Source organism: Dipodomys merriami, unplaced genomic scaffold (genome assembly GCF_024711535.1).
Source record: "Dipodomys merriami isolate MVZ:Mamm:240054 unplaced genomic scaffold, mDipMer1.0.p SCAF_19, whole genome shotgun sequence".
Classification (NCBI taxonomy): Eukaryota; Metazoa; Chordata; class Mammalia; order Rodentia; family Heteromyidae; genus Dipodomys; species Dipodomys merriami.
In genome coordinates this window covers 32784713-32802510 of record NW_027203270.1, presented here as the reverse complement: position 1 = coordinate 32802510, position 17798 = coordinate 32784713, and the positions used below count along the sequence as shown (strand labels likewise).

At 45.0% G+C, this 17798-nt stretch overlaps 1 pseudogene; it reads left to right on the top strand.

The window, feature by feature from the left end:
* Positions 1-330: 330 nt before the first annotated feature.
* LOC138830486 (ferritin heavy chain pseudogene) lies at positions 331-984 on the top strand (annotated as a pseudogene).
* Positions 985-17798: the final 16814 nt, after the last annotated feature.

Sequence of the window (17798 nt, the reverse complement as noted above, 5' to 3'; positions counted from 1 at the left end):
CAGGAGGGGTGGGGCATGTTTGAGAGACTCATTTCCAATTAACCAGCAAAATGCAAGACTGGAGGCATATATGGTATGAGATCCAGAAAACAGGCAAAGGAGGCCCCTGGACATAAAAATGAGCATCAGTCAAAGGATTTCTTTAAAAGTCTCTGCAGGGGCCAGATGATCCCCTGGCCGAGAGTCGCCGCGGTTCCCTGCTTCCACAGTGCTTGTTGACCCCTCCACCTCTCCCATCCCAGCTGCCCACTCCGAGCCACCAACCTCCTGCCACCTCTTCACCGTGCCCTTGGACCACCCCCGGGCCTCCGCCGGGGCCTAGCCACCGCCATGACCACCACATCCCCTTCACAGGTGCGCCAGAACTACCACCAGGACTCCATCAACGGCCAGATCAACCTGGAGCTCTACGCCTCCTAGGTCTACCTGTCCATGTCTTACTACTTTGACCGAGATGATGTGGTTTCAAAGACCTTTGGCGAGTATTTCCTTCACCAATCTCATGAGGAGAGAGAACTGCAGAGAAACTGATGAAGCTGCAGAACCAGCATCTTCCTTCAGGATATCAAGAAACCAGACCGTGAAAGCAGGCTGAATGCGAACCAGTCACTACTGGAACTGCACAGACTGGCCACTGACAAAAATGACCCCCACTTGTGTGACTTCATTGAGACTCATTACCTGAATGAGCAGGTGAAATCCATCAAAGAATTGGGTGACCATGTCACCAACTTGCACAAGATGGGGAGCCCCTGAATCTGGCATGGCAGAGTATCTCTTTGACAAGCACACTCTGCCAGAAAGTGATGAGCGCTAAGCCTTGGGCTGATTCCCCCAAAGCCACACATGACTTCTGGTCACCAGGACAGTGCATGCATGTGTGAGGTTATCATTACCTTTTCTATAAGTTGTACCAGAACATCCTAAGTTCTTTTAATGTGTACCATTCCTTCAAATAAAGAAATTTGGTACCTAAAAAAAAAAGTCTCTGCAGGAAGACAAACTTGGACTGATGGAAAAATGTCTTTCCAGCCCCACCCACCAAGGCAGAAAACATCCCACAGAGCCTTCTGATGTAGTCTAGAAAGCAATTAGCAGAGCCATGGGCTTCCCAGCGGAAGCTGCATGCTGCCAGGCATGAAGGAACTCTTAGGAAAGGCATCCCAGGGTCTTAGGAAAGGCACAACTGTTATGAGACATCTCTGGAGAAGATGCTCCCTGACAGAGCCTGGAGGCAGAGTAAAGGCCCCCAGTAAGTCTCTCCAGGCTTCTGTTTCAGAAGCCAGTGACTGACTGCCTCAATGTTCCCACTGCTCAACCACCTGCACACAGGCAGCTGGACACGCAGAGAGAGGCGGGGACTCAGACACTAGGATGTGGGCTGCTTGTCATAGAAAGGGGGGGATTTATTCCTACACCCATGCTGGAGACAGCCCAGAACTCAGAGCTGGCTCCAAAGAGAGCCCATGCCACTCCCCTGCCATGGTTGTGACCAAGCCACCGGGTTCTTGCCCACTAGGACATTCAATATTCAGAAGACTGGGCCCAGCCCCTATCCCTGTTTAAGTGAGCCTCTAAGTCAGCAATTCTACCAGTGGAAATAGCTACAAATTGCCTCCCAGGGCTCAGCCAAGAAAAAGTGGCAGGCAGGGATAGGAAATGATCAAGTGGACAGAAACGTAAAACCCTGGTGATCAGATCAAGCAGTTAGCTGTGACTCCCTCTCTGTCTCCTGGAGAAAACCCACATTCCCCAGTACCTCCCATCAGAATATCCTGTCACGAAAGAATAGTTATCATTTGAGACATCCTGAAGAAGCAGGGAGCATGCAGGAACATACCAGTGGGTTTCCAGAGCTCAGGTAAGGATGCAGAGAAGCCCGGGAGAAGCAGGCTTTGCATGTGAGCCAAGACTCGCCAGTCCCACATCCCCCCACCACTCCCATCCTGGTGCAACAATTCTGTCCTCGGTACTGAACAATAAAGGCTGTGAGCATGTCTGGGCAGATGGTGACCTCCCTTCCAGCCATCATACCTCCTGGGTATGTGAACCAAAGAAAGTCACAACTGTCACACCAAGCCCTAAGCCTTCAAATGGAACCAACAGGTACAAGGGCATGCGTCAATATCACCACAATCATGATAGCTCCGTGTATCCACATTTCCTTCTGCATCATCCACAGTGCTGAGTCTTCGATCTTCCTTACTTCCCATAGGAATCGTAGTTTTAATCCCCATTTTCCAAAGGAGGAATTTGAACCTCAGAAACCTTACTTCACTCTCTCAAAATCACACAGCAAATGTGTGATCTTGCCGAGCCAGAAGATCTAGTCAAATCTGGTTGGTCTCCAAGGCTACCTCAGCACCACCCCTATCCTCTGAGCTCCCCTGGCCTACAAGCTAGGTCCTCTCCGCCAAGGCTTTCATCTCAATACCACTTGGTAAAATAGAGAACATGGAGGGTGGTGATACCAAGGTACAGGGGTCATTGAAGAGTAAACAGTTGGCAGGAGGGTATGTGCATCAGGCATCGGGGTTGGGGGGAGACGGGCTGGGAAGTTAAGGTAATTCTTTCCTTCCTTCCTTCCTTTTTTTTTGGAGGGGGCAGGTAGCAGTACTGAAAATTGAACCCAGAGCATTATACACACTAGACACATGCTTTACCACTTGAGCCATGTCCCAGTCCCCTTACCTTTATTTTTGCTCTTGAGCTAGGTTCTCATTACTTGACCTATGCTGACCTTGAGCTGATCATCTTCCCACCTGTACCTCCTGAGTAACTGGGATTTTAGACCTGCATCCCCACAGCTGAAAACTAACTTTGGAGAGAGGTGGAGCTCTGATAGGTGGTCACTGCTTCCCCAGTCTTTAAGAGTGTCGGTGGGCAGGGGCTCGATGAAGGGAAGCCTCCATCTCCCTGACCTGCCTCCTTATTCAAACCTAAACTCATGTCCCCCATGGTTCTGTGCCATCTTTCCTCTCTCCCAAGCAGGAAATGTCTTTTTCGTAGGCCAGCGCCCCAGAAGGAGAGCTGATCCTTGTCTTCATAACTGCAACTGAGGCAGAGTAATTCAGCTCATCTCCTTCCTTTCTTTCAGCGTAATTAAGCTCATCTTTTTGGGTTGGATACACCCAACTAAGTGCCAAAAAGGTTGCTAGGGAATTCCTTATTTGCTGAAGACAGAGTCTCTTTTAACTCTGCTGCCTTTCACTGCCCACATGCCCCAGTCCTAGCAGCTCAGTAATTCAATAGAAATGAAGCTAAACCAACAAGAAATGGGGCTGCCTGTCTATTTGAGATAAACACAATGAACTCACTTTGAGAACAAATTCAGGAGCACAGACCCAGCCATGAGTCATGCTTACTGATTAACTACGTCCCCCTCCCTCTCTCCAAAGCCTTCCCTGAGACCAGGAATGCTGAGCAGAAAAAGAACACAAATTCTGCGAGCTCTGTGTGGTATTAGCCCATCTGCCCAGCCTTCTTTTGTCAGCTTAAAAAAACAACAACAGAATTTCTGGAAGTCTACAGCCAGTCGTACTTCTGTCTTAATTCCTCATTGTAAAGGGAAATAATAAAAGTGCCTGCCACGAAACATGGTTCCAAGGAACAAGTAAGTTAATATATGAAGTGCTTAGGAGCTACCTGGGCTATGGTGTTATATAAGTGTACCTTGCTATTATATCATTTGTTATAACTACTATTATTATCATTCTCTCTGCTCACAGTTATTTGGGGTCCCCAGAGACAGATAAGATCCAACACAGCACCATAACCCAAGCTTTCATGACTACAAGTATAATCAAAACCAATTTTGATTGATAACTTAGGATGTATTGCCTTTAATCATTCCAACCATTCTCTATAGCTAGTATTATTAGTATGTTTACTTTATAAAAAGAAAATTAAGGCTTGGGGACTTCAGGAAAGTTATTAGGACACCACAGACATCATATAAGATTTGACTTAAGTCTGTCTACTCTAGAGCCTAAATACAAGGGGATATTATATATATTTATTTTTATATATTTATATATAATATCAGTGGCCTCGATGATTCTTCCCAGTATTCCTGGAAATACCTGAAACACAGAAATATTCTTATCACAAGTCCACATTTAGGATGGTCAACAGAAAAATCTTGGATGTTTATAGATCTGTGGTTGCACACAGTAAAAGCTGTTATTGCCTAACATTACAAAAGAGGAAATCATGGAATTAGGGCTCTCATAATCAGCCAGAAGGCTGGGCTCCAGGTTGGGAACACTGTTGTGGATGCAGAAGCTACTGGAAGCAGAAAGTCCAGGAACGGTCTTACTTCAGGAACAGCCGAGACAAGAGTAGACTGGATTGACGCCATACACTAACAACCTCTTCTGATTTTCCCAAGGGTCAAATTACAAGGAAAGCAGCATCTACTTAGCCTGGTTTGGGTCCAGTGCTTGTTTATAGGGGGTGAGATTAAAGCCACTACCAGATTAAAGATACCAGATTAGAGATATTGGGTACTGTTATGAAGAAGAAATGGAGGCTGAACTGCCCACAATCTTGAGGCTTCCCAAAGTGTACAATGGAAACGTGTGACAGACAATGGGAAAAAAAATGTCCTGGCCCAGAGTGAGTAATATTATCATGCAAAGATAGCACATGAATTCTGTAATGTTTGTGATTTGGCTAGTCTACCCAGCCTTTCCCTACCTCTGGCAGAAAACCTTAGATTATGATTCTTTGGGCATGTCAAAACTAAATTAAAATCTTACAAAGGACCATGAGAATTATAGCATCTACCTTCTTTCCCCTTGTTGTAGTCCTGGAAATGAAAGATAGTGACTTACCCAACATCTCACCACTGCTTAGTAGCAGAGTCCAGATGGAAACAAAGGGCTCTCTAAGCCCATCCAGGGCTTCTGCTCTGAAACGCTCAATGGTCACTTCACCATCCAGCATTGCCACAGATGCCAGCTCCAAGTCAGGGTCTGGATAAAGAAGGATTAATTGACCACACTTTGTAAAGCCCTCCTCTGCTAAGGAGCCAGCCAGTGACCTCTGTAGAGAAGGCAGAGGACCAGAGCAGAAGAGGAAACTGAACAAGACACAGGATACATTGGGAGCAGTGGTAATGACAGGGGAGAGGAATTGCTGCTGGTCTCTTCCTTGCTCCATCCCCCTGCTAGGCTCATGTGGCCCTTGCTTTCTGTATCCTTTTCCCCTGAGGTGCTGATATGGAAAGTCTAGAGGACCCTGGGTGAGACACCCAGATATCTGACTCAGAGAAACATGGTCTTTGATGACAACTGTGCTGCCATTGTATGGTGCTCTAATTTAGACTTGCCTCCCCCAGGGAAAGAGGTAAAGGGAGACAGAGGGAGCTACATGTCCTCAGGCTCCCTGCAAAAATGCTAGTTTGGTCCAGTTCCAGCCTAGCTGGGGAAGGGGGGGGGATCTCAAGTAGAACAAGGAATGGACCACCCCCAATCCCCACTGTGTGTGTGTGCGCGCGCACACACACACACACACACACACACACACACACACACTACTAAACTGGCATAGGCAAAGGGGAACCTTGAATGAGGCACAGTTAAGAATAAATGCAGCTCAGGGTTCAAGCCCTGAGCATTCAGAATCACAGTAGCAGAAATGCCATTGAAAGGAAGCGAAGAGAATATTGGAGTTAACAAGCAGCCCCAGCAGAAAGCCAGGCAGGGTCACGGGGACTTCACTCATCCTTGTGAAAAATAGAAACCACATAAACATCAAGCTGTGCCAGCTCAGGTGTTAAACTCTCAGATTAAAAAGGAGAGGAAAAAAAATACTGTGTGTGTTTTTTTAATACAGAAAAAAAATCATAAAAATCTTGCAGTAGCATTAGAAAGGGAACTAAGAGGTCAGACAAACAAAGGGTGAGGAAGGAAGGGAAAGGAGAATAACGCCTCCACAGGTCACAGTACAGGGGAGTAGGAGCCAATCTAACTGTGCAAATAAGCTCCCTGGAAACCAAGATGCCCTTGCCAAGTACCAAGGCCTCCCCCCTCTGATCTCAGCCTGGACAGCACAGGTTGAAACCCTATGTGGGGAATAGGTTGCGTCTCCCACAGACACATACATGGCTGGGAAATCACCAAGCCCAGCTTCTCCACTACACCTCCACCTGCAGCCAGGGAGCAGTCTTCATACTGAGGACATCTCTCTGAGTCTTTGCTCTCCATTTTTCCTTCCTTCTGTACCCATCTCTTGGTTCATCCAGGAGTTATACACAATGCATCTCACATCTTGCAAATTCAATCTCCCTACGTTGCTTACTAGCTTGCCAAGTTCTTCCTGTTTCAGAGTAATAGAAAACCGACCACAAATAATGTTAATAAAATGCTAATGTAACTAACAAGGGGCAGGGCTTGGCCAAACACAGATGGTCTTGCTTGTTGCTCTCATGCCTGTAGTCCTAGCTACTTAGGAGGCTGAGATCACAGGGTTACCATTTAAAGCTAGTCCAGACAGAAAAGTTGGTGAGACTCTTATCTCCAGTTTAAAAAAAACAGAAGTGAAGCTGTGGCTCAAGTGGTAGAGCACCAGCTTTGAATGAAAAAGTTAAGGAACAACACCCATATTCAAAAATAAAATAAAAGGCCTACTATGGAGGAGCCTACTATGTGTATGACAGAGGAAGGGGAGGGGGAGGAGAAGGTAGGGGAGAGGGAGAATATATGTAATTTTTTTTAATGGTCCCTGTCCTCAAGCAGAGGGGACAAAAAGAGCAAAACTGACCCCTGCAATTCAATGGAACAAACATATATTAATAAGTAAATCTAAGTAAATGATAAACTATGACTTGAAACTGCTCTGTGAATGTTAATGGATCCTTAAAATACAAGAGATTCTTGAAACTCTTTGAAAAGGAAATTAATAACATAAAACTATCGAGATTATTTCAACAAAACTGGAGGAATACAATCATTATTTCACTTTTATAATTATAGTAGAAATATGTTTAAATATGTATAGTAAATGTTAAGTGTAAATACTAGCAGAATATAAATTCATATTACAAGTTGCAATTCACTGGAACAGGAGAAAAAAAGAAATACAGAAATGTTATCAATTATTTTACAATTTAATTTTTGGTTTTACAAAAGACTTTCCTGCCCAGGCTGGCTTCAAACTATGATCCTGAGATCTTAGCCTCCTGAGTAGCTAGGATTACAGGTGTGAGCCACCAGCACCTGGCTTTTTTACTTTACAGTTACAAATAAAGAAGGAATGCTTCCTAAATAACAGGAAGTACAATAAATAAGACATAAAATTAAATGGCAGGAATGAAAACAACCCAAATACCAAATCCATGTGAATGAGTTAATCCTACTATGAAACAACAAATATCCTTAAAGTGGGGATCTGGAAAACAAAAATCCAGTTCTATATTACTTATAAAAGGTTGGACATATAATAACACTAGGAAGTTAAAAAAATCAATGAACAAGTCAGGCACCAGTGGCTTACACCTGCAATCCTAGTTATGCAGGAGGCTGAGATCTGAGGATTCTGTTTTAAAGCCAACCCAAGCCGGAAGGTCTATGAGACTCTTATCTCCAATTAACTATCAAAAAGCTAGAAGTAAAGCTGTGATTCCAATGATAGAGCACTAGCCTTGAGCAAAAATGCTCAGAGAGGCAGTGCCCAGGCTCTGTATTTCAAGTCCTAGGGCCAACGCGTATGTGCGTGCATGCACACACACACACACACACACACACACACACACACACACACACACACACACACACACACACAAACAGATGATGAACAAAAGGGCATTCCATGAAAAAATTAGTCATGAGAAGTTATGCACTGAACTAATATATACAGAGTCAGCTAATCCCTTTAACAAACTAGATGAAGAGAGGGACAACAAAAACTGTAACAACAATAATATCACCACTTGACAGATAAAAGTCCTCCACTTACCAGCACTTCTGCACATGTGATTTGTGTATGTGTGTGTGTATTGTTTGCATGTGTGTTTGTGTGTCCCAGTACAATGGCTTGAACTCAGGACCTGAGCACTGTCCCTTAGCTTTTTACTCAAAGCTGGTGTTCTACCACTTGAACCACAACTTCACTGTTGGCTTTTTGGTAGTTAATTGGAGAGCAAAGTCTCAAGGGCTTTTCTGTCTGAGCTGGCTTGAAATTGTGATCCTCAGATCTCAGCCTCCTGAGTAACCAGGATTGTAGGCATGAGCCACCAGAGTTTGGCTCACACACGTGAGCACAGACTCACTCCCAGAAACAAACTTTCCCCTCCCCCACAGACCTCTGTTTCCCCTCAGAAGTGCTCTAAACCACTCTTTCCATCATCCCTCATCATTACACCAGCCCCTGTCACACTGGGTAGTCCTTCAGAGCATTAATCCTTCTGGCTCCAAACCTACAGAGCTCTATCTCTACACCTACTTCTGTGGGTGTACAACACAGTATGTATACTCTTCCAGACATATCATATAGCATACAATATTTCTATAGAAGTATAGTGTCCTATCTATACAGTTACAGATATTTCTTTTTGTCAAAGTCAAACAAAAACATAGAAATGTACCTTCAGGAAAGAATCTCATATTTGGGAGAAAATGAATCAGAATCCAAGATATACACACTCAGGGTTGGGGTGGCCTCTGGTATATTTGGAGAGCAAAGGAAACATCGGAGATTCTTTTAGATCAGGGAAATCTACCCCATTTTTTACAAAGCAGATTCCTTGGCACTTTGATGTTTGCAGAGCTGAAGAGTTCTGCACTGGTTATGCACTGGCACTTCCTATATATAAAGCAAGTCTTAAGGTCATCGTTGGCAGGCCAGTTAGTTGCTAAGTAAAAAGAATCTAAAAGATAAGACAGCTGTCATGGATTTCAATGTGTAGGCTGGTGAAAGATCTTACCAAGACAAGTAGGAGAAGCAAAAAGTTTGTTAGGACACTGCTGAAAGAGCAGTGGGACACAAGAGAATGTTGCCGTGGATGATGACAATTTGAAGGATGGGGTAGGTTTTTTAGAAGCAAAGTGCATCCTCCAGTGAGAGGATGGGCAGATTCAAAAAAGGAGTACTGGGTGAGTGCCAGTAGCTCAAGCCTGTAATCCAGGCTACTTAGGAGACTGAGTCTGAAGATCGCAGTTTGAAGCCAACCAAGGCAGGAAAAGTCTGAGACTCATCACCAGTAAACTACACAGAAAAAGCCAGAAGTGATGCTGTAGCTCAAGTGGTAGAGCACTAGTGCTGAACAAAAGCAGCTCAGGGACAGTGCCCAGGCCCTGAGTTCAAACCCCAGGACTGGAAAAAAAAAATGAGGGAAAAAAAGGAGCACTATGCTGAAGATTGCCAGACCTCAAGCCTTTATTGGAGTCTGCAGTGATGACAGTGACCGGCACTGGAAAACTGAATTATGTGTCAGTAACCTCTAAGACTGTGCTATGTGTCATCAACTCCTTCTACAAGTGAGGTGTAAGAGGTAAGGGGTGGTAGGCCTGGGATGGTCAGACTGAGCACAAGCCATTCTGTTAATGTCCACAATCTAGGAGATGATTACTTATCAACATCCAATCCTTAGTTCTCAACCATCATGTTTTCTAACCCCCTGCCTAGCTTTGGACATAGGACTATTTGGTTGAATTGGTCCTGTGAAATAGTTCCTAGAGCAGGTGTCCATCACCTGAATGTATCCATTTCCTTTCTGAGATTCTTGATTCCATACTATTGGGTATAACCTTTTGTATAATGAATGTTCACACAACAAACATAACTCTAAATGCAGGAGTTGGAGGAGCAGAATTCTACTTGTTCTATTTGCTGTTGTATCACCAGTGGCATGCAGTAAGCATTCAGTTATATTTTTTTGGAATATTTTATTTTACTCAACAAAAAATACATATATGACATCAACGTATTTCAACACAAAATTATACAGATATTTTCTTTCTGCAGGTTGTCTATATTTGTATATGGCATTATTATTTTCCTGTTACAATAAGAATATTTGCTATGTAGTTTTCAATTACAGCATATCTCCAATCTTATTTTTTCTTCAAAACTTTCACTTTTGTTAGTTTTATTCTGCTTTCTAGTGTCAATTTTCCTATTATGTCATTTCAAACATAAAAATGAGTTCAGTATTGCCATACACAGTTCATTGCATTGTAAAAAATGCAGACTCATATACAATCATAGAGTAAAAATAATGAATATGCACAATAGAATAACTTAAGCCTACTGGATATTACATTAACATAGAGAGCATAAAAGTTTTTTTCTTTTTTTCTTTTTTTCTTTTTTTCTTTTTTTTTGTGAAAATACTGGAGAACATAAAAGTCTTAAATCCTTCCCAAACTCCATTGTGATGAAACTTTTGTCACAGTCTTTACCATCCATCCTTCCTTCCCTCAGACGGTCAGCTGTAGTCATTCCTTGTTTCAGGTTTTATTCCACTCTTCATATCAATAACCCCACTGTGACGTCTGAATATACAGTCAATCTCACAAGTGTTGGTGCCGAGTTCAATGCCCTTTGTCAAAGGCAGACTGTGAATATTGGCAGACAATACCAAATAGCATTGATGCAATCATAAAAGTATTTTTGGAGATAACATAGTTAATATCAATGTAAAAACTCCATAAACAATTTAGGAGGCATAAGACAATTGTGAACCTATTAAACAATTCATCTCATTATATAACAGACTAATATTCCATTCCCACCCACCCACCCCCCATTCATTTCTAAAGAATTTTGTATTTTTCACAACCCCTTCCCTCCCTTCCCTGGCCACCCATGGTCTGCTGATGGTCCTGTGGTTTGGGATACTTCCTAGCAGTCTGGGCCTTTTTCAGGCCTCCAGTTCCTTCAATGATAAGATGTGAGAGAGTTGCACTCAGTTCAGGGGACCCAATGTGCCTATGAGAGGCAGGACCCCCAAGTGCACTGCTTGATCCGCACTGTCCTGGCCTTGTTAGAGACCACATGGCAGAGCTTTGGGGTGGCTGGAATTGGGGTGACAGGAAATGGTGTGGGGCAGAGCCCTGCCCCACCTCTCCAGGGTGCCCTCCGATCTTTAGGCAAGCACCACGACCTCCACCAGCTCATCATCCTCAGCCTGCTTGCGGAGGGCGAAATTGTCATCCTTGATGGCATCCACCACATATTTCACGATCTTGGGCAGCTGCAGGATGTTGGCAGTGAGGCTCCTAAAGGACCAGCCGCCCCGAGCTTTGAGGACAGGCCCCACACAATGAGGACTCTTCACATCATCCAAACTTGGCTGCTCCTCAGCGATGTCAATGACCACGGGACCCGGGCAGGGCTCAGCAGCAGGTGTCTGGGCGGCTGCCTGCTTCTTAGCTTCGCCCTGGGGGCTCTCCCCGCCAAGGGACACCAGCAGCATCTTCAGCTCCTCCTCCTCCTCCTCAATCTGGACCTGGGACACCAGCAGCTCCTTCCGCTCTTCCTCCTCCTCCTCCTCAATCTGGACCTGGGCAGGCCCGCTATTCTGCAGCTTTTGGATTCTCATGTGCAAGTCCTCGTTTCCTCTATGGAGAACGCTCAGGGTCTTCCTCAGCTCACTCAATCTGTGCTTTGCTGATTCCACGAAGCTGGAAATATCCTGAAGTTGTGTGTTGATGTGGGAGGCGGCCTCCCGCATACGGGCCAGGGAGGAGCGAGCATCTAGGACATTCTGCCTAGCAGGCAGCGGCTCAGGGTCATGGCGATCTTGGTCTTTGGGTGGCTCTTTTGATGACATACATTCCTTCGTGGTGATCACATCACCACTGTGATTGTTCTTCATCGTTGTTGCTCCCGAGGGGGAGAGCGGAGGGGGAAAGGGGTTGGGGGAGAAGGTGAGGGAGGAATACCACCGGGGCAGTTCCTCTACAGGTGTTTTCACAGCTGTGTTTTGGCTCTAGCCACTTTTCAGCGTTCTGTGTTTGGGGCTGAGAAGGAAGGTGTGTAAGCCACACTTCCAGGACGTCAACCAGCAACACAAGTATGGCTGCTCCAACAAGCACCAGGAGCTGTCTAACTAGCGTACCAGTTAGTCCAAATGTAAATCAGAATGGAATCTAACACAAGGCACATGGCAACAGAATGTGGGCGTGGCCTGAGTGCTCCCATGCCATTGGTCAGTGAGATACATGCTAAAGACGAGGGGGCGTGGCCAGCCTCCCTGCCCCCCCCCCCCACTCTCAAGCCAGCAGGCATGGGTGACATCACAATGGAGTCACATGGCGGCTGCTCTAGCATCAGCTGACCCAATCCTGGCTAGTTTAGGAGCCATAGAAGGATGAAATCTCAGGAAAGGCATACACAGATTTACAGGACAGTACTCAGTGCCTCCATCACCTACCAAAATTAGTTCCTAACCCAAGTGACAGACCAGTCTCAATCCAACCCTTCATGCTTTTTTCTTTTTTTCTTTTTATTTTTTCTTTTGTCGTTCATGGGGCTTGAACTCTGAGCCTGGGCACTGCCCCTCAGCTCTTCAGCCCAAGGCTAGTGCTCTATCACTTAAGCCACAGCACCACTTCCCAGCCCTTGATCTTTCTATACTGCTAACTCCCAGCACCCCTAGACACCCCCCAAGCCTAAGAATATGGCTGAGAAGGGCATGGTCCACAGTCTATATTATTCTGCAGATGTACTGAAATTTAGTTTTTTTCATGTCTGCCATCTAATCAGTGTCCTTTCTCTACCTTTCATCACATCTCTTCATTTGGCATAAGGGGAACAAGTGGCTAGATTTAAGTAGGGAATCCCTGGAGTTCGCGTCTGAGTTCTAAAAACTCTGTTGTGTGCCCATGCTAAGTCTACCATTTTCTGTACCTGCATCTTGGGGGGGAGGGGCGGGGCAGGCAGGAAGCTGAGCTAAGAATGCACAGTCTGATGATAACCATCAATTTCCCTACCTCTGCACAGCACTCTCCTCCCCCTCAGAATGCTGATTCTTTACCCTGTGGACATCCATCCACCCTATTCTACCCTATTGCAGGCAGATTTAAGTGTGGGAGATCCTCTCCTTCTCCTGAGGGCCTGCCTTGTGAATGAAGACTTTCTCCTTCACTGGCTTCAGTGCATAAGGAAAACAGACCTTGTTCATTTGGTAACACTCCAGGGTAGAAGTAGCAAAGGGTGGACACTAGTCAAGGCTCACTTCCTCTATCAGTGCTCTTGCTCTGAGACCTTTACTGTCTTTGGTACCCACAGTGCCAAGGCCAAAGCCTTCCATGGCTGGCTTTTGGCTACATTACTTACCATGGAGCAACTGTGTTCCATGGCCTGTGAGCCATTTCCCCATACAGGGAAGTATAAATGAGGGACCTAGTCCTGAAGAGAGTCCCCAGGCAGGGAGGCCACAGAGGAAAATCGGCCAACCTGAGCAAATACAAACTTATTGTTGGGCCAGGGTGACACCTTTATCTGCTCAGAGGGCCCACAGGGAAGAAAGCCACCCCAAGAACACCTGATGCTCACAGTCACCTGATGGAAGATGAACCCTATGCTTAGAAATACAAATGGAAGTTACAAACCCCCACAGGTTCTGATTTTCTGCCTTGGGAGATGGCAGGGTTTGCACAGCTTTCAATGAGTCCAGTGCCTGGGTTATTTCCCTGTTTGAGGAACATGTTTCTCTCTTCTGTGGTGCTCAGTTTGGTAGCAAGAGTTAGCCCTGTCCATGTCTAAGGCTTCAGGAGGACCTCTGGCCTGGCTGCCTCTCTTTTTATAAGCACAGGGCTTAAGGTGGGATATAGGTGGAAGCTGACACCACAGCAAACAAGTGTAACGCAGCCAAGTGTGCTTACCCGGCAGGTCTGGGACAGAGAAAGTGCTAGTTCTGAGCAGTAGGTGACCCTGGCTAAGGATTTAACAATCTTCAAGGAATGGTGAACTTGTAACACTTGTCCCAAGGAAGAAGGGGCCCAGTAGCTCACACATGTAATCCTTGCTCTTTGAGGCCTGAGATCAGGTGAATCAATGCCTTGCAGTCCAACCCTTCTTCTATTGCTGTATTGTCAGTTTTCATTGAAAAGGTGTGCCAAGTTCAAACCACTCATTTCAGGCCCTTCCCAAAGCTTGATCCCAGTCCATCCATACATTCCATTCCAGCACATCTCAGCTTGTCTGCCCACAGGGAACTTACAATGAAGATATTTTCTGTTGTTGTACCCCCTCCTCAGGTGGCAGGATCTCCAGAGAGGCCATCAGACTTAGCCCAAGTCATCACATGGCCGGGGTAAACCTGGAAAGACTCTACAGGTCACTGGGAGAAAACAGCCTGGCTGAACAGTACTACAAACGATACAGTTGCTTTTCTTAAATCTCTAACTTTTCCAGATACTTCTGCAAGCACTCGGTAACTTATTAGTAAATTGGAACCAAGAGGCTCTCAGAATAGGGACAATTTGTGCCAGTTCTAGCTATAGACATGCTTATTTCCAGACAGTAGAATAAACGGTGTCCTGCTTAGACAACTGCTGGTTAGACAAGAGTAGGAATTCCATGTCCTGGGGAATTAATCCAGAGTGTTCTGGATTAACATTTCAGAAATGTAGGAGCAAATGAAGGACTAAATTGGCCGTAGAACACCAGCAAGTTCATTACCATTAATGAGAAAACCCTGGGCTAGCTACCATATAGGACAGTCCAAGAAGGGGGGCAGTTTTTTTGTTGATATGTGAATGACTGACTGTAATAGCACCCAATAAGATAGCCACAATGATCTGCCTCCTCGAATGTTTGTTCCTTAGGTGATTTCCTCCTTGAGAGTGGGCTGGTCTGAGTAACTTGGTTTTAACAAATAAGACACCGCAAAAGTGATGGATGTGACTTGCAGAACTAGGGTGCAGAAAGCAGGTATACGAAGACCCATAGTTTATAGAGAGAGCCTCTGTAACAACAAGGAACTCCTCGGGACTGAATTGTGCTCCTCTAAAGTCCCCAGTGTGACTGCATTTGGAGCTGAGGCCTCTAAAGAGGTAACTATGGCTAAAGAGGACATGAGAGTAAGGCCCTAATCCAATGGAACTGGTGTCCTTTACATGGAGAGGAAGAGACACCAGGTAGGCTGTGGCAGAGAAATGGCCAGGTGAGGAGGACATAGAAAGAAGGTAGCCACCTGAAGCCAGGATGAGAAGCCTCAGGAGAAAATGACCATGCCAGAACCTTACTCAAGGACATCCAGCCTCCAGAACTGTAAGAAAAGAGACTGCTGTGGATTAGGGGTTTTGTCATAGAAGCCCTAGCAGAGAAATACAGGAACCAGGGGCCAGGGAGTGAACTTGATGGTGGAGTCTTCAACCATGAGAGACCCAGGCCAGAGGTACTTAGTTAGCTAAACTGCACGCAGATTTCCAACTGACAGAAATGGGGAGACAATAAATATAGTCATTGTTTCTAAGCTATGAACTTTCAGTATAATAAACCAGTCACAGGTGCAACACATTCATTCAGCATGATAAATAAACTGTTCTGAGTCAGATGCAGACAACGGTATCATTCTTCACCATTTATGAGTGGCAGAGCTAAGCCTCAGACAGACTAGTCTCCATTCAAACATCTCAGCAGACACTCACAAGCGTATATAGGGAAAGGAATATAGTATATATAGAAATGTATATATTATATAGAGTATATTATATATGTATATATGGTATAGGAAGGGTATATAGGAAAAATATAAAGCTTGCCCTCCACACAAGATTTTGCCTTGGGCTATCCTACCAGGCTCCTTCAGCTGGGGACACTGGGACACAGAGAATATTCTTGAAATGCATTAGTGTGTCACTTTAATGGTCTCCTTGGAGTCTTGGCTGCCAAACAGAGTTGTTGTTTTGACAAGGTCTATCTTGGCAACCACAGCATACGCAGTAATGAGGCCCCCTGGACACCACCTATGAGGATGTCCACATCACACCAAAGCATGCCACAGGGGGCCACGTCGAAACATACTCAGCTGTGTCGTATCTTGCCAGGAGTTTAAATAGCACGGACTGTATTCTTAGAAGCATTCTAAGCATTTCACTAGACTCATCTAATTCTTTGAGATAATTCTGTTCTTATTTTATAGATGAGCAAACTGCGAGGACCCAAGGGTGGAACAATTCACTCAAGGCCACAAAGCCAGAAAGTGGCAGATCAAGATTTAATGCCAGGAAGTTAAGCACCAAAGTTAATGCCTTGACAAACGTTGGTCTAGATCTTCACATTCTTGATCATCACAATATAATAGCAACTTGATGGGAACTTACACAACCTCACTAGATTTTTTTTTAAAGTACCAAAGTGACATAAGGAGGACAATTTGCCATGCACCTTACAAAACATTTTATGGGTTCCATATTGCCCTCCATGTGGTTTAGGAGACCCACACCATGCTTCAATCTCTGACTTCTGCTTTGTCTCCAGCCCGAGCTCACTCTTCCTCTTCTATCCATTCAGCCAGACTTCCTCTCCCCTGTAATCCAGACAGTCACCATTCTATGTCTCTCTTGTTGTACATAGTCTCTGGCACGCAACTCACCCCACTCACATCTTCTCCTACTAGACACCAGTCATCTTTCTCTTCTTTGGGGAGTCCTACTGTCACTTTCACTCCAGTGAGGCACCCTAACCCTGCCCTACCACCTTCTGCCCCCTGACCCAGCATTTGTGTTCTACCCTCCCTCCTTCAGTCTTCCACTACACTCTGGCTTCTGCAAGGGTAGAAATAGTGATTTATCTTTACATTCCCAGCAATTAGCATCACACCTGGCACCTATGAAATCCCCGTTTGTTGAATGAACACAAATGTCCAGTTACTCACTCCCACTGTGTAGACAGTCCTGGGGCAGAGAGTCATGTAAAAAGTACGGGTGAGGTGGCTGAAGAGATCCTGGTTAAACCCAACACTTTGAATAGGCAGATGGACAAAATGAGTTCTGAGGAAAGAACTGACTTGCCTCGGCTAGTCCAGGGCACACTCTCTCAAAGTCATCTGTAATAGACTCCTAGTGCTGCTGTGACAGGTGATCACAAACTCATAGCTGAAAAACAGTAGTTTATTACTTGAGGTGTCTAGAGATCACATGTCTGAAATGGCCCTCCTTAGGCTAAGATCAAGCTGTTGGCAGACTTGCCTGTCTGTTGAAGCTCCAGGTTTGATCCCCTTTGTCTTCTCCAGATTCCAGAGGTCACCTACATTACTTGACTTGTGACCCCATCCTCTTTTTGGAACCAGCACCAATGCATCTTCAAATCTCCTCCTCTCTGATCTCTGCTTCTGTCCCTTCCTCTCTTCACTTCTCATCTCCCTATGAGGAGCTTCCTGATAATCTACAAAACTCTCCCCTTCCAATCACATCCATGAAGGCCCTTTGCCCAGTAACATCTTTTCAGGTTCTGGAAATGTGATCATCTCTGAGAAGCCATCTTCACATTTCTAATGCAAAACCTGTCATGATCTGACAGCATCTTCCATGAGCAGGATGGAAAATGAACATGAAATCTTCCCTAATGTTCAAACATATTTTGTTCTCTTTTGTTTACATACCTACATGTCCAGAACTGGTGAGAAAGAAACCCATTTCCAATATATTTACATAAAGTGCAACATTATGTTAATAACCATAGCATACATGTCTGTCATGTTTATGTTTGAAGCATGCATTTCTAATATTTCAATGTTTATAACTGATTCCATATAGCTGAGGGAAAATCTAACTTGAGATGAGAGGAATAGGAGGAGGTATCATGTAACTGTATACCAAGAACCCTGGGCCTTCCTTTAAGCC